At 43.7% G+C, this 27,662-nt stretch overlaps 1 protein-coding gene and 1 pseudogene across 1 annotated transcript in view; both read right to left on the bottom strand.

The window, feature by feature from the left end:
* The window catches only part of LOC120998324 (aspartic and glutamic acid-rich protein-like), a 2,513,920-nt gene that overhangs the window by 2,254,874 nt on the left and 231,384 nt on the right, over window positions 1-27,662 (bottom strand). The gene's annotated exons all lie outside the window — the stretch shown is intronic.
* Window positions 1,339-20,378, bottom strand: LOC120997430 (annotated as a pseudogene).

The following is a 27,662-nucleotide window of genomic DNA, read 5'->3' as shown; positions in this document are numbered from 1 at the left end:
CTTCATTCCAGCCACCACGTCCCTCACATTTTTTTAACATACCTAGGAGCCAGTTCACACGGGCCAGAAGGATATCTAGTACTGGCAAATAATACAAAAAAATATCGCTTATTGATGGGAAATAAATTCACACAGAGGGGTTATAATAAGGAAGAGGTCACTGAAATTGGAATACAGGTTGGTAAAAAAAAACAAGACAGGACATCAGATAGGTTAAAAAGAGGGAGAAGCAAAAGAAACAATTTGTGTAATCTTTCCAAATATGTTCGACATTCTAAACTAATAAAGGTTATTCTGAAATATTGGTAGATATTAAAACATGATCAAAAATTTAGGAGAATGTTTGTTGATAACCCCCTTTTTGCCTCTCTGAATAACATGCTGATTAGTGACATACGCCCTAAAAAAATTGAAAGACAGAGTTTCCTTGAAACTCAGAGAAGGGGACGTTCTGTGGGAATTGTAGTGCTATAATAAAAGGTGACGCTGTAGTGCACCCCACACAGGGAGACAGGATATAAATTAAAGATTTTGCAACGCGCGAGACATGTAATGTCATATACTGCTTGAAATGCCCATGTGGTAAGATGTATGTTGGGCAAACATCTCGGTCTATAAGGATCAGAATCAATGAGCATACGTCCAGCATTAGGAAGGAACTCAGAAGGCAAAGTAAGATGGAAACAGTGGAGGTGAAAAAACAAGGTGAAACTACGGTTGCGCAACATTTTTATGATCGGGCCCATCAGGTGTCATGTTCTGGAGGTGGTAAAAAGTGGAGTCCATGGGGAGGATAACAGTAGGAGATTGTTACAAAGGGACACATTTTGGATAGTGAAACTCCAGTCTAATACCTAAAGGGTTAAATGAAATTTGTAGCTTTAGTGCATTTATATGATTGATCACTTTCATGTGTTAGGGTTATTTATAGCTATGCATCTTGTATAAAACTATATGGTTTGTATATATTTATCAGCTGTTGGTGCTATAAAAATCCCACCTCCACCTCTACCTGCACGCATGAGTAAGGAGGCATGTTCTCCCGAAACGTCGCGTGGATGGGAGGAGGTGTGAACGATGTCTGTCTCAAAGTCCCTCATGATGTACCACCATTTTATATTGGAATGAAGTAAAAAGAAATAAAACAAACAAAAGATTTTGTACCAGCGACTAGAATATTGGCACAATGAGATAAAATGAACACACAAGTCTGCAAGTATGAAAGACTAATTTCTTTATAAAACATTATTCGTAAACAAAACATCAACATGTTTTCTCTAATGTGTGGATTCTCTTATGTTGATTAAAACTTGATTTTGTGACAAAGCATTTCCCACATTATGAACATGAATATCGTTTTTATCCTTTGTGAATTTTCTTATGTAGATCAAGGCTTGCTTTCTGGAAAAAGTATTTCCCACATTCTGAACATGAATATGGCTTCTCTCCTGTGTGAATTTTCTTATGTAGATCAAGGCTTATTTTCTGGGAAAAGCATTTCCCACACTCTGAACATGAATAAGGCTTCTCTCCTGTGTGAATTCTCTGATGTAGATCTAGGCTTTGTTTCCAAGTAAAGCATTTCCCACATTCTGAACATGAATATGGCTTCTCTCCTATGTGAATTCTTTTATGTTTATCAAGGTGTGATTTCCGGATAAAGCATTTCCCACATTCTGAACATGAATATGGCTTCTCTCCTGTGTGAATTCTCTTATGTAGATCAAGGTTTGCTTTCTGAGTAAAGCATTTACCACATTCTGAACATGCATATGGCTTCTCTCCTGTGTGAATTCTTTTATGTTCATCAAGTTTTGATTTAGTCTTAAAGCATTTCTCACATTCTGAACATGAATATGGCTTCTCTCCTGTGTGAATTTTCTTATGTAGATCAAGACCTGCTTTCTGCAAAAAGCATTTCCCACACATTGAACATGAATATGGCTTCTCTCCTGTGTGAATTTTCTTATGTAGATCAAGGCTTTCTTTCCGAGTAAAGCATTTCCCACATTCTGAACATGCATATGGCTTCTCTCCTGTGTGATTTTTCATATGTAGATCAAGGCTTGCCTTATGGATAAAGCATTTCCCACATTCTGAACATGAATACGGCTTCTCTCCTGTGTGAATTCTTTTATGTCCATCAAGGTTTGATTTCTGGATAAAGCATTTACCACACTCTGAACATGAATATGGCTTCTCTCCTGTGTGAATTCTCTTATGTAGATCAAGGCTATCTTTCCGAGTAAAGCATTTCCCACATTCTGAACATGAATATGGCTTCTCTCCTGTGTGAATTTTCTGATGTAGATCAAGGCTTGCTTTCTGTAAAAAGTATTTCCCACACTCTGAACATGAATAAGGCTTCTCTCCTGTGTGAATTTTCTGATGTAGATCAAGGCTTATTTTCTGGGAAAAGCATTTCCCACACTCTGAACATGAATAAGGCTTCTCTCCTGTGTGAATTTTCTTATGTAGATCAAGGCTTTGTTTCCGAGCAAAGCATTTCCCACATTCTGAACATGAATATGGCTTCTCTCCTGTGTGAATTTTCTTATGTAGATCAAGGCTTGCTTTCTGGAAAAAGTATTTCCCACACGCTGAACATGAATATGGCTTCTCTCCTGTGTGAATTTTCTGATGTAGATCAAGGCTTATTTTCTGGGAAAAGCATTTCCCACACTCTGAACATGAATAAGGCTTCTCTCCTGTGTGAATTTTCTTATGTAGATCGAGGCTTTGTTTCCGAGTAAAGCATTTCCCACATTCTGAACATGAATATGGCTTCTCTCCTGTGTGAATTTTCTTATGTAGATCAAGGCTTATTTTCTGGGAAAAGCATTTCTCACACTCTGAACATGAATAAGGCTTCTCTCCTGTGTGAATTCTCTGATGTAGATCAAGGCTTTGTTTCCGAGTAAAGCATTTCCCACATTCTGAACATGAATATGGCTTCTCTCCTCTGTGAATTCTCTTATGTAGATCAACGCTTTGTTTCCGAGTAAAGCATTTCCCACATTCTGAACATGCATATGGCTTCTCTCCTGTGTGAATTCTTTGATGTTGTACAAGTAATGCTTTCCGGTTAAAGCATTTCCCACATTCTGAACATGAATGCGGCTTCTCTCCTGTATGACTACTTTTGTTTACAGAAAGCTCTGACTTATATCTGAAATGTTTTTCACGTTCCCCACAATGAAACCTTTTACCCAGTTTCTGCCCTATATTTGGGGTAATAATCTGTGATTGGTCAGGAGAAGATTCCTCATGTTTAGGATGATTATATGAAAGATTTGGACTTGGGTTAATAATCTGTGATTGGTCATTAGAAAGTTCCTCATTCTTGGGGGAATTATTTGATGCACTGTGAAGTTCTAGATGTACATTACAGGTAATTAAGTTTTCTCCTGAAGAGCGCTGCATGGTATCTTCATCTTCTTTACAATCTAGAGATAACATGATGTTTCCGTCAGGCTTCTCACAGGGATTTTCTGTTAAGATTAATAATAGATTTTATGATTTTTTGGTTAAAACAATTTGATAAATGTATCACATTCCAATGAGGCCGAATTCACATACAGTTGCAAAAAAAAAAGAATGTGATGCCTTTAAAATGATATGGATTTCTGCACAAAGTGGTCATAAAATGTGATCTGATCTTCATCTAAGTCACAACAATAGACAATCACAGTCTGCTTAAACTAATAACACACAAAGAATTAAATGTTACCATGTTTTTATTGAACACACCATGCAAACATTCACAGTGCAAGTGGAAAAAGTATGTGAACCCTTGGATTAAATAACTGGTTGAACCTCCTTTGGCAGCAATAACTTCAAACAAACGTTTCCTGTAGTTGCAGATCAGACGTGCACAACGGTCAGGAGTAATTCTTGACCATTCCTCTTTACAGAACTGTTTCAGTTCGGCAATATTCTTGGGATGTCTGGTGTGAATCACTTTCTTGAGGTCATGCCACAGCATCGCAATAGGGTTGAGGTCAGTACTCTGACTGGGCCACTTCAGAAGGCGTATTTTCTTCTGTTTAAGCCATTCTGTTGTTGTTTTACTTCTATGCTTTGTCCTGTTGCAACACCCATCTTCTGTTGAGCTTCGTGTAGTGGACAGATGGCCTTAAGTTCTCCTGCAAAATGTCTTGATAAACTTGGGAATTAAATTTTCCTTCTATGATAGCAATCTGTCCAGGCCCTGAAGCAGCAAAGCAGCCCCAAACCATGATGCCCCCACCACCATACTTCACAGTTGGGATGAGGTTTTGATGTTGGGTGTGCTGTGCCTATTTTTCTCCCCACATGGTGTTGTGTGTTTCTTCCAAACTCAACTTTGGTTTCATCTTTCCACAGAATATTTTGCCAGTACTGCTGTGGAACATCCAGGTGCTCTTGTGCAAACTGTAAACGTGCAGCAATGGGGTTTTTTTTTGGACAGCAGTGGCTTCCTCTGTGGTATCCTTCCATGAAATCCATTCTTGTTTAGTGTTTTACGTATTGTAGATTTGCTAACAGGGATGTTGGCATATGCCAGAGACCTCATTGAGCAGTCTGCGCTGTGCTCTTGCAGTCATCTTTACAGGACGGCCACTCCTAGGGAGAGTAGCAGCAGTGCTGAACTTTCTCCATTTAGACAATTTGTCTTACCGTCTACTGATGAACAGCAAGGCTTTTGGAGATACTTTTATAACCCTTTACAGCTTTATGCAAGTCAACAATTCTTAATCGTAGGTCTTCTGAGAGCTCTTTTGTGCGAGGCATCATTCACATCAGGCAATGCTTCTTGTGAAAAGCAAACCCAGAACTGGTGTTTTTTTTTTTTATAGGGCAGGGCAGCTGTAACCAACACCTCCAATCTCATCTCATTGATTGGACTCCAGTTGGCTGACACCTCACTCCAATTAGCTCTTGGAGATGTCATTAGTCTAGGGGTTCACATACTTTTTCCACCTGCACTGTGAATATTTACATGGTGTGTTCAATAAAAACATGGTAAAATGTAATTATTTGTGTGTTATTCGTTTAAGCAGACTGTGATTGTCTATTGTTGGGACTTAGATGAAGATCAAATCACATTTTATGACCAATTTGTGCAGAAATCCCTATCATTCCAAAGGGTTCACATACTTTTTCTTGCAACTGTATATACAGACATATCCATCTATGTTACGTGCACATGTATCTATGATGCGGTGAGTTGATGTCAGCTGAACCTGTGGTCGTGACACATTTGCATAATACAGATGGATAATATGTCCGTAATAAGCTGATGTGAATCTGGCCTTAGGCTGGAGAGACACATACAATATAAAATACAATTTTTTGTGCCAGTCAGAAGTGGATCCATCAGGAATGTGAGGAATACATCCTTCCCTTTCTCTGCTATGTATTTAAGGCCGACTCTGGAACGTCTCCTGAGTTTCTGCAGTTTGCATATTGAGGATCTGCTTGCAGATTTAGTCTACATCAATGGAGAGAATTTGCGCAAGGAAATTGTGACAGGAGGAAGGAGGTCACTTTTTTCTTGCTACAGTGTGCGGATAAATCATCTACTAGATGATCGATTCAGCCTGGAGTATGACACAGAATACGTTCCGAAGTCAGGGTGCAAAAAAGCTAATCAGAACATAAACTGACATGCTTCAGGGACGTCCCAGATTCTGGTCTGCCCTCAGTGATCCCCCCCCCCTCCCCCCAATCCTGGGACATTAATCCTTTAATGTTCTGGCAATTTTCCATTTTAGTTTTTTACTCCCAGCTTTCCCAAAGCCATAACTTTTTTATTTATCCATTCACATAGCCTTATGCGAGATTTTTTGTTGCAGTTGTTGTACTTTTTACTGGCACCATTTATGGTTGCATAAAATGTAGTGGGAAAGTGGGGAAAAAGTTCCAAATGGGGTGGAATTATAAAAAAAAAAAATTCCGCCAAAGTTTTATGGCTTTTGTTTTTACAGCATTTCCTATGAGGTAAAACTGACCTGTCACTTCGATTAGAATATCAAATGTGTATAGTTTTAATACTGGGGGAGGGGGGAATGAAACATTTTGGGAAAAAAAACTTTTTTTTTTTTTGGAATCAGCATATTCTTACCCTTATTTATGATTAATTTATAATACAATTATTATATGCTCGGAGCTGTGCGAGGGCTCATGTTGGGGCATGTATGCATTGGAGTCTAGTACAATTACACTGTGCTCCTATGGTTCTGACTGCTACCTCGGATCTTAACCTCCTCAGGACCGCCGTACGCAGGATTGCGTCCTGGCGGCGGCCCTGCTCTTCTGGGTGGACGCATATACGCGTCCTCTCGCAAGACGCGAGATTTCCTGTGAACGCGCGCACACAGGCGCGCGCGTTCACAGGATCGGAAGGTAAGCGAGTGGATCTCCAGCCTGCCAGCGGCGATCGTTCGCTGGCAGGCTGGAGATGTGATTTTTTTAACCCCTAACAGGTATATTAGACGCTGTTTTGATAACAGCGTCTAATATACCTGCTACCTGGTCCTCTGGTGGTCCCTTTTGCTTGGATCGACCACCAGAGGACACCGGTAGCTCAGTAATAAGTACCACCAAGCACCACACTAAACTACACCCCCCCCGTCACTTATTAACCCCTTATTCACCCCTGATCACACCATATAGACTCCCTGATCACCCCCCTGTCATTGATCACCCCCCTGTCATTGATCACCCCCCTGTAAGGCTCCATTCAGACGTCCGTATGATTTTTACGGATCCACTGATACATGGATCGGATCCGCAAAACACATACGGACATCTGAATGGAGCCTTACAAGGGGGTGATCAATGACGGGGGTGATCACCCCATATAGACTCCCTGATCACCCCCCTGTCATTGATCACCCCCCTGTAAGGCTCCATTCAGACATTTTTTTGGCCCAAGTTAGCGGAATTTTTTTTTTTCACTAACTTGTGTCAAAAAATAAAATCTCACATGAACTCACCATACCCCTCACGGAATCCAAATGCGTAAAAATTTTTAGACATTTATATTCCAGACTATTCTCACGCTTTAGGGCCCCTAGAATGCCAGGGCAGTATAAATACCCCACATGTGACCCCATTTCGGAAAGAAGACACCCCAAGGTATTCGCTGAGGGGCATATTGAGTCCATGAAAGATTGAAATTCTTGTCCCAGGTTAGCGGAAAGGGAGACTTTGTGAGAAAAAAAAAAAATCAATTTCCGCTAACTCGTGCAAAAAAATAATAATTTCTATGAACTCGCCATGCCCCTCATTGAATACCTTGGGGTGTCTTCTTTCCAAAATGGGGTCACATGTGGGGTATTTATACTGCCCTGGCATTTTAGGGGCCCTAAAGCGTGAGAAGAAGACTGGGATCCAAATGTCTAAAAATGCCCTCATAAAAGGAATGTGGGCCCCTTTGCGCATCTAGGCTGCAAAAAAGTGTCACACATCTGGTATCGCCGTACTCAGGAGAAGTTGGGCAATGTGTTTTGTGTTGTCATTTTACATATGCCCATGCTGGGTGAGATAAATATCTTGGTCAAATGCCAACTTTGTATAAAAAAATGGGAAAAGTTGTCTTTTGCCGAGATATTTATCTCACCCAGCATGGGTATATGTAAAAAGACACCCCAAAACACATTGCCCAACTTCTCCTGAATACGGCGATACCACGTGTGACACTTTTTTGCAGCCTAGGTGGGCAAAGGGGCCCACATTCCAAAGAGCACCTTTCGGATTTCACAGGTCATTTACCTACTTACCACACATTAGGGCCCCTAGAATGCCAGGGCAGTATAACTACCCCACAAGTGACCCCATTTTGGAAAGAAGACACCCCAAGGTATTCTGTGAGGGGCCTGGCGAGTTCCTAGAATTTTTTATTTTTTGTCACAAGTTAGCAGAAAATGATGATTTTTTTTTTTTTTTTTTTTCTTACAAAGTCTAATATTCCACTAACTTGTGACAAAAAATAAAAACTTCCATGAACTCACTATGCCCATCATGAAATACCTGGGGGTGTCTTCTTTCCAAAATGGGGTCACTTGTGGGGTAGTTATACTGCCCTGGCATTTTAGGGGCCGAATGCGTGAGAAGTGGTTTGAAATCAAAATCTGTAAAAAATGGCCGGTGAAATCTGAAAGGTGCTCTTTGGAATGTGGGCCCCTTTGCCCACCTAGGCTGCAAAAAAGTGTCACACATCTGGTATCCCCGTACTCAGGAGAAGTTGGGCAATGTGTTTTGGGGTGTCTTTTTACATATACCCATGCTGGGTGAGAGAAATATCTTGGCAAAAGAAAACTTTTCCCATTTTTTTATACAAAGTTGGCATTTGACCGAGATATTTATCTCACCCAGCATGGGTATATGTAAAATGACATCCCAAAACACATTGCCCAACTTCTCCTGAGTACGGCAATACCAGATGTGTGACACTTTTTTGCAGCCTAGGTGGGCAAAGAGCACCTTTCGGATTTCACCGGCCATTTTCAAACTACTTTGCACGCATTTGGGCCCCTAAAATGCCAGGGCAGTATAACTACCCCACAAGTGACCCCATTTTGGAAAGAAGACACCCCAAGGTATTTCGTGATGGGCATAGTGAGTTCATGGAAGTTTTTATTTTTTGTCACAAGTTAGTGGAATATGAGACTTTGTAAGAAAAAAAAAATAAAAATCATCATTTTCCGCTAACTTGTGACAAAAAATAAAAAATTCTATGAACTCACTATGCCCATCAGCGAATAGGGTGTCTACTTTCCGAAATGGGGTCATTTGTGGGGTGTTTGTACTGTCTGGCCATTGTAGAACTTTAGGAAACATGACCGGTGCTCAGAAAGTCAGAGCTGCTTCAAAAAGCGGAAATTCACATTTTTGTACCATAGTTTGTAAACGCTATAACTTTTACCCAAACTATTTTTTTTTTTACCCACATTTTTTTTTAATCAAAGACATGTAGAACAATAAATTTAGAGAAAAATTTATATATGGATGTTGTTTTTTTTGCAAAATCTTACAACTCAAAGTGAAAAATGTCATTTTTTTGCAAAAAAATTGTTAAATTTCGATTAATAACAAAAAATAAAAATGTCAGCAGCAATGAAATACCACCAAATGAAATCTCTATTAGTGAGAAGAAAAGGAGGTAAAATTCATTTGGGTGGTAAGTTGCATGACCGAGCAATAAACGGTGAAAGTAGTGTAGTGCAGAAGTGTAAAAAGTGGCCTGGTCATTAAGGGTGTTTAAGCTAGGGGGGCTGAGGTGGTTAAGCAGAGTTTGGATCCAAGTTTTAAAGTCGTTTTCCACTTCAAATGCCGCAGTTATTCCATGAACTCTTGCGAGGCTTCTCCTCATCGGAGGCCGTACATTTTAATGCTGTAAGGAGACAGATCTCCATACAGCATTAATCCGAAGTTTTGAGGGAAGCGACTTCGGTTCTAGGATCCGCAGCTTTCGCTCATCACCATTAGCAATAGTGGGATGTTATCCGTCATTCCATCCTTCTGGATATCTAGATTTCAGTACGCCTCTCGTTCAGTCATCTTCTCTTCTGAATCCCCCCTCCCCCACCCCCCGCATCATTTAACTTTTTCAGTTCCCGTACATCTAAACCATCTGTGTTGTAGGACATGTTCTATCTTTTTGCAGGGCCACGGAACGGACATACGGATGTGGACACACATGGTGTGCTGTCCGCATCTTTTACAGCCCTACTGAAGTGAATGGGTCCGCATCCGACCCACAAAAACTGCTGAACAGATGCAGACCAAAAGTATGTTTTGTGCATGAGCCCTTTAACCCTTTTCCGACCAGCGCCATAATAGTACGGCGTGGGGCGGGTCTTTAAAGATGACGCCTGCTAATGAGAGGAGCGGGCGCCATAGCTGCGGGTGCCCGTCTGTTTCTTATAGCAGACACTCGCGGCTAATATCCGAAAAACCGGCATTTAACCCCTCAGATGCCGTGGTCAATCCTGACCACGGCATCTGAGCGCGTAAAATACTGGAAGCGCGCGTCTGCCGGTGATGCTCCTGCTCCCCCCTGCAGCGATCGGAGAAGCCGAGCATGCGTGCAGCAGCCCCCGTCTTTGTGAATGACCGGAGGCGGCTGCACAGTCTTTCCTGTGGAGCTCTAACCTGTAATAGGGCTCCATAGGAAACAAGCAATTTTCTCATAGACTCCAAGGCTAGTGCACTGGGGTCTATGAGAACAGCAATCTAATGACTGCTGGTTATAGTTCACTATGGGAACTATAAAAAAGTGCAAAAAAAAACCCCACCAAAAAACACCCTTTTCCCAAAATAAAAATAAAAACTAAACAAATTAAAAAAATTACACATCATGGGTGTCGCCATGTGTGAAACCGCCCATAGTATAAAAATATCTTCCCCATACGGCAAACAGCAAAACAGAAAAAAGCGCCAAAATGGCTGATTCACTATTTCTGGTCGCTTTATTTTCTACAAAAAAAATGAAATAAAAAGTGATCAAAAAGTCATACACCCCCCAGAAAGGCATCAATTAAAAGTTCAGTTCGCCCCACAAAACATGAGCCCCCATACAGCTCCGTAGACATAGTTACAAAAAAGTTATAGGGGTCAAAATATAGAGACAAATAAATAAAACTGATTTTATTCCACTTTTTTTTATTATTTTATCACCATCAAAACACAAGAAAAACTATACATATAAGGTATCGCCGGATTTGTACTGACCTGTAGAATAAAATTAACTGGTCAGTTTTATCGCACATCGAACGTTGTAAATAAAACACCCATTTTTTAACATTTGACCCCTTTTGGAAGTTGCTCAGTGCACGCGCCTTCCCTTCATACAGCTGATCTGCGAGGGTGCCAAGCGTCGGGCCACCGCTGATCTGATATTTATAGTAAAAGCGAAGAGAACCCCTTTAATTCAAACCCCCCAACAAAAGCCTTAAATGCATCCCATGCTATTTATCTGGAGCGGAGGAAACATTAAACCTGAAAACCTCTTTAACCCAATGACCGACAATATGCCTTTTTATGGTGGTCTAGTCAAAGGGCTACACGGGTCTCGCCGCGAACAGTCTGGGGGCTTGGTAGACTCCAAAACAATAGGGCACGATATTGAAAATAAAGAAACCCAAATTTGTTTTTCCCCCGTAACCCTGTAATAAAAAATAAAAATAAAAAAAGAAAACGAAGAATCGGCAAGCGATACTAATCATCTTTCATAACTATTGTGCCCATCACACAGTCCTTGAAACGATACTTGATTGCGGATTGGATGGACTCCGTCCTGAATTTCCTTACACGCCAGGTACGGATTCATCTCCCTGAGGTTTCTCCTTGTTTACTGCAAAAGCGCTTTCTGAATTTGCATGTAAATCTGAGATTTTGTATTTTTCTGGGGCCGGGACTGAAGGTGGTAATCCTCCTTTACTATGCTTTTCATCTAACAACTGCCAAAATGTATTCACAAGCCTGGGGGAAAAAACGACATTGTGAACTCACCTGTAAAATCTCTTTCTCGCTTTATTTATTAGGGGACACAGGACCGTAGGTATAGCTTGCTGCTGCCACTAGGAGGCGACACTAGGCTGAAAACTGTTAGCTCCTCCGCTGCCAGCTATACCTCCTCCAGTCTGGAGAGAGCATATCAGTTTGTGCTCCAGCAGTAGGAGAAGCAGAAGTAAACTGAAAACCAAACAAGAACTGCACACTGCCATAAGACCAAAGCAAAACAAGGTCCCAACTGGCAACCCATGAACCCATTTTTTTTACATTTGACCCCTTTTGGAATTTATTTCCGGCTTCCCACTACATCATATGCAATATTAAATGGTGGGGTTGGAAAGTACAACTTGTCCTGCAAAAAACAAGCCCAGATATGGCGATGTGAACAGACAAATAAACAAGTTATGGCTCTGGGAAGGCAGATGTAGAAAGGGTTAAAGGGCAGGTTGTGCAGCCCACGTACTGGACATTGCAGTAAGTACAAGTTATTGGACTAGGAATGTAGTGTCCTCTGTGCTGCAGGATTCTCCTTTCCGGTATTGAGATATGTCGTAGAATCTCAATACCAGAGGAAAACTCTTCAGTTCTGTCCCTTCGCTGTCAATGGGGACAAAACTAAACAGAACGGAGTCACCAGATTACATTTCGTCCCATTTGGCCGGACAGAAAACGCTGCATGCAGTGGTCATGGGATAATGTGTCGGAAAAAACTGATCCGGCACCATTGACTTACATTGTGTTTCATGCCGGATCAGACTTCTCAGACACAAAAGAAAACGAATCTGGCACCATTGACAAACTCTCCTCGGCCAGAAGGGGGCTATAACTATTACAGTGGCCTCTTCCTCTCTCTATCTTTTTGAGAACCCTCAGTAACATTTTTAGGGGGGGGAAGAAAGGCCTAGAAAAGGCCCTGTCTCCAAGATTGAGACAATGCGTCCACCGCTTTCGGATGTTCCCATGGAGATAGGGAATAGAAAACTTCTACCTCTCTGTTTGATCTGGTGGCAAAAAGATCTATCTCCGGAATCCCCAATAATGCTGTGACCTGATTGAAAACCCTCTGCTCTAGGGACCACTCTCCCTGGCTTAGGTGTGACAACTGAGAAAGTCTGCTTTCACATTGTCCGAGCCCTTGAGATGCACCGCAGAAAGAGAAGATAGAGAAGCCTCTGCCAGACTGAATATCTGATGGGTAAGGGACATGAGGCCCTGAGCTCTTGTACCTCCCTGCCGATTGATATAGGCTATGGCTGTTGTGTTGACCGAGTAGATCTCTACATTTCTGCCCCTGATAACTGGAAGACTCTGTTCCAGGGCTAACTTGATCTGGGATAAGGCTCTGCTGTCACAGCTCCCCTGCAACAGAAGGGACTCCACATGGGCTCCCCAACCGGATGGACTTGCATCTGTAGTCAAAGGAAGAACCGCTTCTCTGATCCACGGAACCCCTTTTTGAAGATTTTCTAAATTCATCCACCACCTCAAGGAGCTCAGAGTCCGAGGAGATAGAGATATCTCCGAGTCCAGCGAGAGTATACATCTGTCCCATTCCTGTAGAATCTGAAGTTGTAGAATCCTTGAATGATTTGGGGCCCATTCTACTGGAATCGGAGCCGTCATGAGGCCCAACACAGACATGGCCTCTCTTAGGGTGACAGACGGGTGTGAGTGAATGTGTTGGACCCTGGACTTAATTTGTAAGGCCTTCTGAAGGGGCAACCGACACTTCTGGGCTCTGGAGTCTACAATCATCCCTAGGAAGTTGCACCTCTGCCTTGGACATAAACTGGACTTTTCTAGATTTATCTCTAATCCTAGCTTTTTTAGAACTTCCTTCAACCAGGCAATCTGCCTCTGAAGGGCCCGATACGATTGGGACACGAGAAGAAAGTCATCCAGGTAAAGTATGATGACTATTTTTCTCCCTCACATGGGCCATCATTTCTGAAACTATTTTCGTGAACACTCTCAGAGCCTGCGAAAGCCCAAGAGGTGAGGGGAAGGAGGTAAGCAACTGCTCCCTAGGGATACCCCCTTTAATGCGGGCCTCTAACTCTCCCATCCACACCTTTAGGGACCTAGCGACAGAGGTACCAGTAATAGCAGGTTTAAAGGCTGCTGCAGAGGCCTCCCAATTTTTCTTTAAGTAAATCGTTCCTTCCTCTGTTAAACATAAATGTCCGTTTGTTGAAGGTCTCCGCCCCCTGGGATAGGGCCCCAAAACTGGATGCTCCCGTGGCTAAGATGTCCAGGAAAAATTCTCTACCCTTTAAAGATATGGGTTCCCTTAAAGACCCAATGGACAGAAGGGCAGAGGAAAACTTCCTATCTGTGGTCTTCCATTCCCTGGCGATTACCGCCTGAATGTTCTTAGGTACATCAAACACCTTCCTATTTCTAGGATCCAGGCCCTCAAACATAGCACTGACTGCTGAGGTCATTGATCATCCAATCCCATAGTAGCTCTAACCGCCTTCACTAGGGAGTTAGTGTTCTCAGTATGAAACAGCAGTTTTCCTGCAGCCTCGTCCTCAGAAGAATCGTCCGATGACAAACAAACAAACAAACACTCTCCTTCTTCCTCCCAGATAGAATATCGCTGTCGCTGGAGGGGGAATCTTTAGATGCAGCAGCAGAAGTACCGGGGCGACATTTCATCAATCCGCTAACCAACTCTGACCTCATCCCTGATCATCTGCTTAATACTGCTCATCAAGGATGGAGCTTCCTCCTCCATTAACTTGCTGACACATCCTTTACAAACCGCACACCCCCTCTCTTTAGCTCTGGAGGTCTTCCTGGAAGACTCCTTAGACACCTAATCTGCTGGGGAATGACCCCTCTTACCCTACCGTGGTACCGATGTATTACTGGTGGTCTCAGAGCGCTGAACCTGCTCCATTCCTTACACAGCAAACTCAGCCGGAATGGGAAACTGACAGCTCTTCAGTCCGCATGGCAGTGAGCTGGCTGGGCATTTTGTCCTCGGCACGGGCTGCCGGCTCCCTCCCCTTCCGGTCGGCAGCGTCGGCTTCCTTCCACCGCCACACTCGGAAGTTCAGACACACACGGGCCGGCAGCCGAACATGCAAACACGGCCGCAGACGTTCGCAAAAGACCCAGAGGTACAAACCCCCCAGGTCCAGGGAAGGGGACGGAAGGTGAGGGACAGACTCTGGAGCTCAAACTGAGCAGCGGCTCCTCATGGAGACTTAAGCCGCTCGGGGTAACCCTCCTCACTTGCATAAATTGCCGGGGCCCCCGCAGCTCTAACAGAGTATTGGCGATCCGATTCCTTCCTGCCTCTTAGGACAGGAAACTGAGCTGGAGGTGGAGGGGAGGTTCCCTCTTTTAAGGTATTCTGTTTCCTGTCCAGAGGAGGAGGCGGTCTCTCCAGGGGTGCTGTCATAGGCGAAAGAGAAAATCATTTTTTCAATTGGTCTTTAGTAAAAAATATTGAGCCGTTCTGTCACAAAGGGTTAACTGTTCTTCTAGCTGTGTGACTGGTACTTGTGCTGGTCATCTAATAATCCTGATCTCTAAATTACTAAGGCCTGTATTACACCAACAGATTATCTGACCAATATCTGTCCAAATGCAACATCTTTTAAGTGCAACTCTTTAAGTGCACATACTGAATTATACCAGAATGTAATATTATGGATATGGAATCCACTTTGTCATCACTGCCTACTGACCATCACCAATTCTCTCCTCTCCAGGTATGTCTACATTGAAGCTAACTACTGCACCCAGCTTTCCACAGTCTGATATTGTCCACACCTCTCATCTTTCCTTCTCATTCCCTGATATGTCTACATTGAACTTCAATGTCTCTTTCTCTGCTGGATTTATTGAGTATTTGTTTACATTGACTATTTCACCCTCTATCTGGTCCTCCCTTGATTAGGCCAAATGTAGCCCCCTCCCCTCTTGGTCAAACCCGAGTGAACACCGAGTGGTATAAATCTAAGTCCTTAGGTCTTTCAGACCTTGGTCTTTCCAAATGCAACATCTTTTAAGTGCACATTCTGAATTATATTAGAATTGGACCAGAATTGGACCACAAATAAATACAGAAATAGTTAATGCAAATAATGTTTAAATTTTTCATCTTTTCCAAAACCTCCTGAAATCCCCTATATCTATTCATCCAGCAAGGAACTATTCTTCTCTCCCTCCATCTTACCTTCTCATCTGACACTTGCACAAACCTGTTTGCCAACATAAAACACTTCCTTCCCAAACACACACAGATACCTCCCCTGCCCTCTCTTATTCTCACCTACTAACACTTTCTCTGCTTCTCCTTATTGCTGGTGATATCTCTCCAAATCCTCACTATCACCTCCATGTCCCACTACAAATCTCCTTCTACAAATTCCTGCAACCGCTTAAACCTAATAACCATTCCTCTGACCCCTGCTCCTTTGGTTCCTCTTGCAGGAGCATTATGGAATGCACACTCAGTCTGTAACAAACTCTCCTACATTCATGATCTTTTCATCTGTCCAAAACTTTCCTTTCTTGTTCTCACAGAAACATGGCTGACACCCCTTACACCACCTCCCCTGCTGCACTCTCATATAGTGGATTTCATTTCACTCACACACCCCACCCCGGCTGCAAACATGGTGGATGAGTTGGTCTTCTCCTATCAGACACCTGCTCCTACAGTCCAACTCCACTGCCACCCTCCATTACACTCACTTCATTTGAAGTACACTATGTTCGCATCTACTCTCCCTCCAACCTCCACTAGCTGTCATTTACCACCCCCAGCCCAGCCACCATCTTTCTTTACCACTTTAACACCTGGCTACTACACTTTCTTTCTGCCGACATCCCCACTATCATCATGGGTGACTTCAACATCCCTATTGACACCTGCTACTCAGCCGCCTCTAAACTCCTATCACTCTCTTCCTCCTTCAGCCTATCACAGTGGTCTGCTCCCACCCACAGAGATGGTCACACTCTGGATGGTCACACTCTGGCCTCTGCTCCCTATCTAACCTTTCTAATTCGCCTCTCCCCCTATCTGACCACAACCTACTCACCCTTCTCTTCATTGGTCTCTTCTGCTGCTCCCCCGGTCCACACACTAGCACACCCCCGCAGGAACCTTAAACATCTCGACTTGCTTTCTGACTCTCTTCTGCCACTCTCTACCATATGTTCCCTCCAAGACCCAGATGCTGACACCACCCTGTACAACACCACAATAAGTACAGCTCTGGACACTGCTGCACCCCCCCCCCCCCCCCCCCCACACACAACAAAACCCGAACAATCAACAGACAACCCTGGCACACCAACCTGACCAAAAAACTCAGACAAGCTTCCAGGGCTGCTGAGCGGCGATGGAAGAAATCCCATTGTAAGGATCATTTCACTGCATACAAGCAATCCCTCCTCATATTCAAATCCTCATTCGCTGATGCAAAACAGACGACTTCTCATCTATCATGTCTTCCTGGCCCACAGCCCTAAACAACTTTTTAACACTTAACTCCCTTCTCCGTCCCCCAGCGCCCCCACCCTCTCCTCTCAGCTGAGGACTTTGCCACATACTTCAAACAAAAGATAGTCAACATCAGAGAAAGCTTCAAAGCACAGTCCCCACAGACCCTCTACACAACTGCTCGGTCCTCTTCTCCCAAAACCCGCTTCTCCACCATTACAGAAGAAAAACTCTCCACTCTACATCTCACCACCTGTGCACTTGACTCAATCCCATCCCACCTCATCCATAAACTCAGCACAGTGTTTATCCCAGCCCTAACTCATCTCTTCAACCTATCACTAACCTCTGTTTTTTCCCCCCTCTGGTTTTAAACATGCTACCAATAAACCCATCCTCAAAAAGCCTTCACTTGACCCATCTTCTTTGTCCAGTTATCGCCCCATATAACTTCTTCCGTATGCCTCAAAGCTACTTAAACAACACGTCCATTCTGAACTGTCCTCTCACCTTTCCTCCTGCTCCCTCTTTGATCGGCTACAATCTGGCTTCCGAAGCCACCGCTCAACTGAGACTGCCCTCACCAAAGTCACCAATGACCTACTAACAGCCAAGACCAAAAAACATTACTCTCTCCTCCTTCTCCTTGACCTGTCCTCTGCCTTTGACACTGTCGACCACTCCCTTCTGTTACAAACTCTCATCTCTTGGCATCACTGACCTGGCCCTCTCCTGGATCACATCATACCTCACAGACCGGATGTTTAGCGTCTCCCACTCTCACACCACCTCCTCGTCTCATTCCCTCTCTGTTGGTGTCCCGCGAGGCTCTGTCCTAGGACCCCTGCCCTTCTCTATCTACACTTTTGGCCTGGGACATCTCAGAGTCCCATGGTTTTCAGTATCACTCTTATGCTGACGATACACAAATCTACTTCTCTGGTCCAGACATCACCACCTTACTATCCAGAATCCCACAATGCCTATCTTCCATATCCTCCTCCTCTCGCTTTCTAAAACTTGGATAAAACAGAATTCATCATCTTTCCCCCATCTTGATCAACCACCCCAACAGACCTATCTATCACGATCAATGGCTGCATACTATCCCCGGTTAACCAAGTCCGCTGCCTTGGAGTGACCTTGGATTCTGCCCTCTGCTTCCGACCACACATCCAAGACCTTTCCACCACCAGCTCAAAAACATCTCCCGAATCTGCTCTTTCCTCAACTTTGAATCTGCAAAAATGATTATACCTGCCCTCATCATCTCCCGCCTAGACTACTGCAACATTCTCCTCTGTGGTCTTCCATCTAGCACTCTCGCACCCCTCCAATCTATCCTCAACTCTGCTGCCCGACTAATCCACTTCTCACCCTGTTACTCCTCTGCCTTATATAAATAAATAAATAATAACCCCCCCTCCCCACCTGTAGACTCAAGCCTTTATCATTGTGCCCCCATCGGGTTCACAGAGGTAGGGGGCTCCCTACCCCACCGGACACTACTCTGTGGTGGCAGCGTCCGATGTTTACCATGGCAACCGGACGCCTTCACAGGCTTCCGGCTTGCCATGGTATAAAAGCCTGATTAGCCTCCTGCCAAAGGCAGAAGCAGCCTGATCAGCCTGTGTGTAAAGTCACAATACACTACAGTACACTATATAGTGTACTGCAGTGTATTATAGAGGCATCAGACCCACCGAATCTTCAAAAACCAAGCGGGTCTGGGTAAAAAATAAAAAATGTCAAAAAATAAATAAAAATAAAAGAATTTCTTCTTATAACCGCACAATTATCACGGATTAAAAAATGTTAAAAATTAAATACACTACACGTTTGATATCACCGCGTCCATAACAACCTGATCTATGATAGGGTCATGTTACTTTGCCCACCTCACGCAAAAAAAAAAAAGTATTAAAAGTGATCTTAACAGTCTTATGTAAACCAAAATCATAACAGTCAAACCGTCACCTCATCCCGCAAAAAATTATCCCCTACATCAGACAATCGCCCAAAAAATAAAAAAATATATGGCTCTCAGACTATGGAGACACTAAAACCTGTTTTTTTTTTTTTAATGATGTTATTGTATAAAACTTAAATAAATAAAAAAAAGTATATATATTAGGTATCGCCGCATCCGTAAGAACTCTTAAAATATCACATGACCTAACCTCTAAATAAAAACAGTGCCAAAAAAGCCACCTTACATCACAAAAATTACAACACCAAGCGATCAAAAAGGCATATGCCCCCCCAAAATAGGAACCTATGAAACAGGCACCTCATCCCGCAAAAAATAAGACCTTAACTAAGACAATCGGTCAAAACATAATTTTTTAATTTACAAAATGACCCAAACATGATTGACAAAAATTAACTATTAGATGAGGTATCAATATCTATTATAAAAGTAGAGAAATTGAAATTTGGAAAATTGTGAATTTTTCAAAATTTTTGGTAAATTTGATATTTTTTTATGAATAAAAATTAAATTTTTTACTCAATTTTACCACTGTCATGAAGTACAATATGTGACGAGAAAATCTCAGAATGGCCTGGATAAGTAAAAGCGTTTTAAAGTTATTACCACAAAGTGAGATTTGCTAAAAATAGCCTGGCCCTTAAGGTGAAAAAGAGTCATGAAGGGGTTAATAATAGGTAATATTTGTCCAATGAGACCAATATTTGGTGTGTATAACAAAAGATCTGTGTGTATAATAGGCCATCTGACCAATGAATGGTCAGAAAATCTGTCAGATAATCTGTTCTTATAATACAGGCCTTAGAGGTGATGACACCTACCTGAGGTATAACAGCCATTAATATATGTCTCCAGCCTTTATAGTGTAGAAGTAATGTCATCTATAACACCCGGCATCTGATGACACCTACCTGAGGTATAACAGCCATTACTACATGTCTCCAGCCTTTATAGTCTAGAAGTAATGTCATCTATAACACCCGGCATCTGATGTCACCTACCTGAGGTATAACAGCCATTACTACATGTCTCCAGCCTTTATAGTGTAGTAGTAATGTCATCTATAACACCCGGCATCTGATGTCACCTACCTGAGGTATAACAGCCATTACTACATGTCTCCAGCCTTTATAGTGTAGAAGTAATGTCATCTATAACACCCGGCATCTGATGACACCTACCTGAGGTATAACAGCCATTACTACATGTCTCCGGTGCCTTTACTAGTATAAAACTATTAGCCTGCTATTTAAAGACTCAAAGCTGGGTCACTGCCCGGAGTGCTCCTTTACTGCAGCTCTAAGGTGGAGCCTCACCTAAAGAAACCTCCCAATTCCCTTCCTCCATTCATGATTCCATACCTGTGGTCACATGGACTGGAATGTCCTCCTCCACCTCACTCTTACACGGGGGATCGCCCATCATCCGCTCTTCTTCATCCTCCACTTTAATATCAGTCACATCTTCCCCCTGATTTGTCTTAGTCTCCCGTCCTGTCGGCCCTGTATCTCGCGCCTGCGCCGTCCCGTTCAGTATTCGGCGCAGGCGCAGTGAGTAAAGGACGCCCCCCTCCTTACCCTGCTGATCGCCCCATAAATCCGTCTCCTCTTCTGCTTCATCTTTAACCTCAGCCTTAATATCCATCAGATTTTCATCCTAAAGAAGAGAAATGTAAAATGATCTTTGGTTCAGTCCCTTTCTGGTCAGATTCTGGGGAGACTTCAGCTCCAACTACCTGATGGTTCTCTGGGAGCTTCTCCTCTGGACAGTCCTGGGAATACAGAGGACGCGGACATCTCTCGGGGGGACTTCTCCTCCTGGAGTCAGAACCTATAGGAGATAACACACAGACTGAATACAATACTGAGCGCCACAGACAGGAGGAGGAACTCTGCTGTCAGCCGCCATCTTTGTAAATCCTCTTGTGGATCCTGAAATGCGGCAGAGGAACCTGCGGGTGGATTAGGGTGGAGTTCACCCCGCTGCCCTCTGAGTGTCCGGATGATTGGGGTCTGGCAGTCAGCAGTCTGGAAGTCTATGGGGAGCCGGCAGCAGTTTATAAGCCGCAGATTCACCGGACATTTTATAGTTTCCAGGAGAATTTCTGACCCTTCAGTTTTCTGCTTCTAATGGAAAAGAAAAATCCTCAGAAAGTGTGACCCCCATAGAAGGACGAGAGCGTTCCCCCGATAATCAGGACTGAACGCCCATAGAGGGACGAGAGCAACCTGATATTAGGGCTGAACCCCCCATAGAGGGATGAGAGCAACCTGATATTAGGGCTGAACCCCCATAGAGGGATGAGAGCGCCCCTGATATCAGGACTAAACCCCTATAAAGGGAAGAGAGCTCCCTCCGATATCAGGGCTGAACCCCCATAGTAATGGAAAAGAGACCTAATAATCCTGCCAAAGAATCACCCCCATAGAGGAACGATAGCGCACCCCGATATCCAGGCAGAACCTCCACAGATTTACAAGAGCACCGCCCCCCTTCGAATTATCAGGACTGAACCTCCATAAAGGGACAAGAGCACCCCCTACAAATTATCAGGTCTGATCCCACATAAAGGGACAAGAGCACCGACCCCCCCTCGATATCAAAGCAGAACCCCCATAGAGGGGACAAGAGCACCCCCCCATATCAGGACTGAACCCCCATAGAGGGACGAGAGCACCCCCGACATCAGAACTGACATCCCTGATAAAGATGACTTCTGCATTTCCCGTACGTCTCGCACATCCCTGTCATCTCTTTTACTGTAGAGTCATTTAGAGTTCATAAACTGTGTCCATAGGATGGTTCATACTGGGGAAGACCGGTTCATACTGGGGAAGACCGGTTCATACTGGTATAGTACTGGGGCAGGAGACCCCCCGTATAGACATATAAAACACACCTGGAGACATTGTATCTGTGTCTTTCTTTCTCTCAGTGACAGACTTGGAGGCCTTTGAAGTACAAATTCCAGAGAAGAGGGCTTCCATCTACAGTCCATGGTGTTAGAAACCCAGAAACGTCAACAGGACTATCTCCCACGGGACTACTGAAATTCAACAACCACAGTGGGCAACCCTTTGTGTTACGTGGGCTCTCCACCGCGAGAGCACCGAGACTGTGGACTCTTTACTGTAAGAGCAGTGAGACTATGGACTCTATACTGTAAGAGCAGTGAGACTATGGGACTCTATACTGTAAGAGCAGTGAGACTATGGACTCTATACTGTAAGAGCAGTGAGTGAGACTATGGACTCTTTACTGTAAGAGCAGTGAGACTATAGACTCTATACTGTAAGAGCAGTGAGACTATGGACTCTATACTGTAAGAGCAGTGAGACTATGGACTCTATACTGTAAGAGCAGCGAGACTATGGACTCTTTACTGTAAGAGCAGTGAGACTGTGGACTCTTTACTGTAAGAGCAGTGAGACTGTGGACTCTTTACTGTAAGAGCAGTGAGACTATGGACTCTTTACTGTAAGAGCAGTGAGACTATGGACTCTTTACTGTAAGAGCAGTGAGACTATGGACTCTTTACTGTAAGAGCAGTGAGACTATGGATTCTACTGTAAGAGCAGTGAGACTATGGACTCTTTACTGTAAGAGCAGTGAGACTGTGGACTCTTTACTGTAAGAGCAGTGAGACTGTGGACTCTTTACTGTAAGAGCAGTGAGACTATGGACTCTTACTGTAAGAGCAGTGAGACTATGGACTCTTTACTGTAAGAGCAGTGAGACTATGGACTCTACTGTAAGAGCAGTGAGACTATGGACTCTTTACTGTAAGAGCAGTGAGACTGTGGACTCTTTACTGTAAGAGCAGTGAGACTATGGACTCTTTACTGTAAGAGCAGTGAGACTATGGACTCTTTACTGTAAGAGCAGTGAGACTATGGACTCTTTACTGTATGAGCAGTGAGACTATGGACTCTTTACTGTAAGAGCAGTGAGACTATGGACTCCTTACTGTAAGAGCAGTGAGACTATGGACTCCTTACTGTAAGAGCAGTAAGACTATGGACTCTTTACTGTAAGAGCAGTAAGACTATGGACTCTTTACTGTAAGAGCAGTGAGACTATGGACTCTTTACTGTAAGAGCAGTGAGACTATGGACTCTTTACTGTAAGAGCAGTGAGACTGTGGACTCTTTACTGTAAGAGCAGTGAGACTATGGACTCTTTACTGTAAGAGCAGTAAGACTATGGACTCTTTACTGTAAGAGCAGTGAGACTATGGACTCTACTGTAAGAGCAGTGAGACTATGGACTCTTTACTGTAAGAGCAGTGAGACTATGGAGTCTTTACTGTAAGAGCAGTGAGACTATGGACTCTTTACTGTAAGAGCAGTGAGACTGTGGACTCTTTACTGTAAGAGCAGTGAGACTATGGACTCTTTACTGTAAGAGCAGTGAGACTATGGACTCTTTACTGTAAGAGCAGTGAGACTGTGGACTCTATACTGTAAGAGCAGTGAGACTATGGACTCTATACTGTAAGAGCAGTGAGACTATGGACTCTTTACTGTAAGAGCAGTGAGACTATGGACTCTTTACTGTAAGAGCAGTGAGACTATGGACTCTTTACTGTAAGAGCAGTGAGACTATGGACTCTTTACTGTAAGAGCAGTGATACTATGGACTCTTTACTGTAAGAGCAGTGAGACTATGGACTCTATACTGTAAGAGCAGTGAGACTATGGACTCTTTACTGTAAGAGCAGTGAGACTATGGACTCTTTACTGTAAGAGCAGTGAGACTATGGACTCTTTACTGTAAGAGCAGTGAGACTATGGACTCTTTACTGTAAGAGCAGTGAGACTATGGACTCTCTACTGTAAGAGCAGTGAGACTGTGGACTCTTTACTGTAAGAGCAGTGAGACTATGGACTCTTTACTGTAAGAGCAGTGAGACTATGGACTCTTTACTGTAAGAGCAGTGAGACTATGGACTCTCTACTGTAAGAGCAGTGAGACTGTGGACTCTTTACTGTAAGAGCAGTGAGACTATGGACTCTTTACTGTAAGAGCAGTGAGACTATGGACTCTTTACTGTAAGAGCAGTGAGACTGTGGACTCTTTACTGTAAGAGCAGTGAGACTATGGACTCTTTACTGTAAGAGCAGTGAGACTGTGGACTCTTTACTGTAAGAGCAGTGAGACTGTGGACTCTTTACTGTAAGAGCAGTGAGACTATGGACTCTTTACTGTAAGAGCAGTGAGACTATGGACTCTTTACTGTAAGAGCAGTGAGACTATGGACTCTTTACTGTAAGAGCAGTGAGACTATGGATTCTACTGTAAGAGCAGTGAGACTATGGACTCTTTACTGTAAGAGCAGTGAGACTATGGACTCTACTGTAAGAGCAGTGAGACTATGGACTCTTTACTGTAAGAGCAGTGAGACTATGGACTCTACTGTAAGAGCAGTGAGACTATGGACTCTTTACTGTAAGAGCAGTGAGACTGTGGACTCTTTACTGTAAGAGCAGTGAGACTATGGACTCTTTACTGTAAGAGCAGTGAGACTATGGACTCTTTACTGTAAGAGCAGTGAGACTATGGACTCTTTACTGTATGAGCAGTGAGACTATGGACTCTTTACTGTAAGAGCAGTGAGACTATGGACTCCTTACTGTAAGAGCAGTGAGACTATGGACTCCTTACTGTAAGAGCAGTAAGACTATGGACTCTTTACTGTAAGAGCAGTAAGACTATGGACTCTTTACTGTAAGAGCAGTGAGACTATGGACTCTTTACTGTAAGAGCAGTGAGACTATGGACTCTTTACTGTAAGAGCAGTGAGACTGTGGACTCTTTACTGTAAGAGCAGTGAGACTGTGGACTCTTTACTGTAAGAGCAGTGAGACTATGGACTCTTTACTGTAAGAGCAGTGAGACTATGGACTCTACTGTAAGAGCAGTGAGACTATGGACTCTTTACTGTAAGAGCAGTGAGACTATGGAGTCTTTACTGTAAGAGCAGTGAGACTATGGACTCTTTACTGTAAGAGCAGTGAGACTGTGGACTCTTTACTGTAAGAGCAGTGAGACTATGGACTCTTTACTGTAAGAGCAGTGAGACTATGGACTCTTTACTGTAAGAGCAGTGAGACTGTGGACTCTATACTGTAAGAGCAGTGAGACTATGGACTCTATACTGTAAGAGCAGTGAGACTATGGACTCTTTACTGTAAGAGCAGTGAGACTATGGACTCTTTACTGTAAGAGCAGTGAGACTATGGACTCTTTACTGTAAGAGCAGTGAGACTATGGACTCTTTACTGTAAGAGCAGTGAGACTATGGACTCTTTACTGTAAGAGCAGTGAGACTATGAACTCTTTACTGTAAGAGCAGTGAGACTATGGACTCTTTACTGTAAGAGCAGTGAGACTATGGACTCTTTACTGTAAGAGCAGTGAGACTATGGACTCTTTACTGTAAGAGCAGTGAGACTATGGACTCTATACTGTAAGAGCAGTGAGACTATGGACTCTTTACTGTAAGAGCAGTGAGACTATGGACTCTTTACTGTAAGAGCAGTGAGACTATGGACTCTATACTGTAAGAGCAGTGAGACTATGGACTCTATACTGTAAGAGCAGTGAGACTATGGACTCTTTACTGTAAGAGCAGTGAGACTATGGACTATTTACTGTAAGAGCAGTGAGACTATGGACTCTTTACTGTAAGAGCAGTGAGACTATGGACTCTTTACTGTAAGAGCAGTGAGACTATGGACTCTATACTGTAAGAGCAGTGAGACTATGGACTCTTTACGGTAAGAGCAGTGAGACTATGGACTCTTTACTGTAAGAGCAGTGAGACTATGGACTCTACTGTAAGAGCAGTGAGACTATGGACTCTATACTGTAAGAGCAGTGAGACTATGGACTCTTTACGGTAAGAGCAGTGAGACTATGGACTCTTTACTGTAAGAACAGTGAGACTATGGACTCTTTACTGTAAGAGCAGTGAGACTATGGACTCTTTACTGTAAGAGCAGTGAGACTGTGGACTCTTTACTGTAAGAGCAGTGAGACTATGGACTCTATACTGTAAGAGCAGTGAGACTATGGACTCTATACTGTAAGAGCAGTGAGACTATGGACTCTATACTGTAAGAGCAGTGAGACTATGGACTCTTTACTGTAAGAGCAGTGAGACTATGGACTCTATACTGTAAGAGCGGTGAGACTGTGGACTCTATACTGTAAGAGCAGTGAGACTATGGACTCTATACTGTAAGAGCAGTGAGACTATGGACTCTTTACTGTAAGAGCAGTGAGACTATGGACTCTTTACTGTAAGAGCAGTGAGACTGTGGACTCTTTACTGTAAGAGCAGTGAGACTATGGACTCTTTACTGTAAGAGCAGTGAGACTATGGACTCTATACTGTAAGAGCAGTGACTATGGACTCTTTACTGTAAGAGCAGTGAGACTGTGAACTCTTTACTGTAAGAGCAGTGAGACTGTGGACTCTTTACTGTAAGACCATTGAGACTGTGGACTCTTTACTGTAAGAGCAGTGAGACTGTGGACTCTTTACTGTAAGAGCAGTGAGTTTACAAAGTCAGGATCCATGAAAGGTCCTCTACAAGTCAAAGTCACTTTTTTGAGTTCAAACGGGTGTAAGGCTTCAAAGGAGAAACTGCAGCTTTGTCAATGACAGTCGCCATTTTAGGTCACAGTCCATCTCTGGGCATTAACTGCTTCCCGACCGCCTAACGCAGGGATGCGTCCTGGCGGCGGTCGATTCATTCCTCCTGGACGCATATACGCGTCATCTCGCGAGATTACGCTCACAGCCGGCCCGCGCATGCGCATCGCGGGGCGGCAGAAGTTAAAGGGACGTTTCGTCACCAGCCAGCCAATGATCATTTTCAAAAAATCAAATCAGAAGCCAACACCTTATATTTATAAATATAAGGTGTTAAATGGCTTCTCTGCTCCTCTGCTGGTCCTTTTTGCCAGTTGGTCCCAGCAGAGGAGCAGACATCACAGTGAGAAGCCACCAAACACTTCACTTAGCCCCAGATCACCCCCCATCACCCCAATTAACCCCTTGATCGCCCCTGTCAATCACCTAGTGAAAGGGAAAAAAGTGATCAGTGTAAGGCTACTTTCACACCTGCGTTTAGGTGCGGATCCGTCTGGTATCTGCACAGACGGATCCGCACCTATAATGCAAACGCTTAGATCCGTTCAGAACGGATCCGTTTGCATTATTTACATTGAAAGTCAATGGGGGACGGATCCATTTGAAAATTGAGCCATATTGTGTCAACTTCAAACGGATCCATCCCCATTGACTTACATTGTAAGTCTGGACGGATCCGTTTGCCTCCGCACGGCCAGGCGGACACCCGAACGCTGCAAGCTGCAGAGCGGAGGACAAACGCTGCCAGACTGATGCATTCTGAGCGGATCCGCATCCACTCAGAATGCATTAGGGCTGGACGGATCCGTTCGGGGCCGCTTGTGAGACCCTTCAAACGGAACTCACAAGCGGAGCCCCGAACGCTAGTGTGAAAGTAGCCTAAACTGTCACTTTTTTCTTTCACTGGTATTGACTGATAGTTTTAGGATAGTTTAGGCCCCTTGGTTAGGTAGTTAGCGATCGTTTAGCGCCCAGGCCTGATCGGTCGCCCACACGTGCGTTCACCCACGCCCGCCCCGCCGCAGTGACAAAAAATGTATTAT

This window comes from Bufo bufo, chromosome 4, assembly GCF_905171765.1.
Source record: "Bufo bufo chromosome 4, aBufBuf1.1, whole genome shotgun sequence".
In the NCBI taxonomy this organism is placed as follows: Eukaryota; Metazoa; Chordata; class Amphibia; order Anura; family Bufonidae; genus Bufo; species Bufo bufo.
Note: the sequence above shows the minus strand (reverse complement) of the source record. Positions and strands in the feature narration are given on the sequence as shown.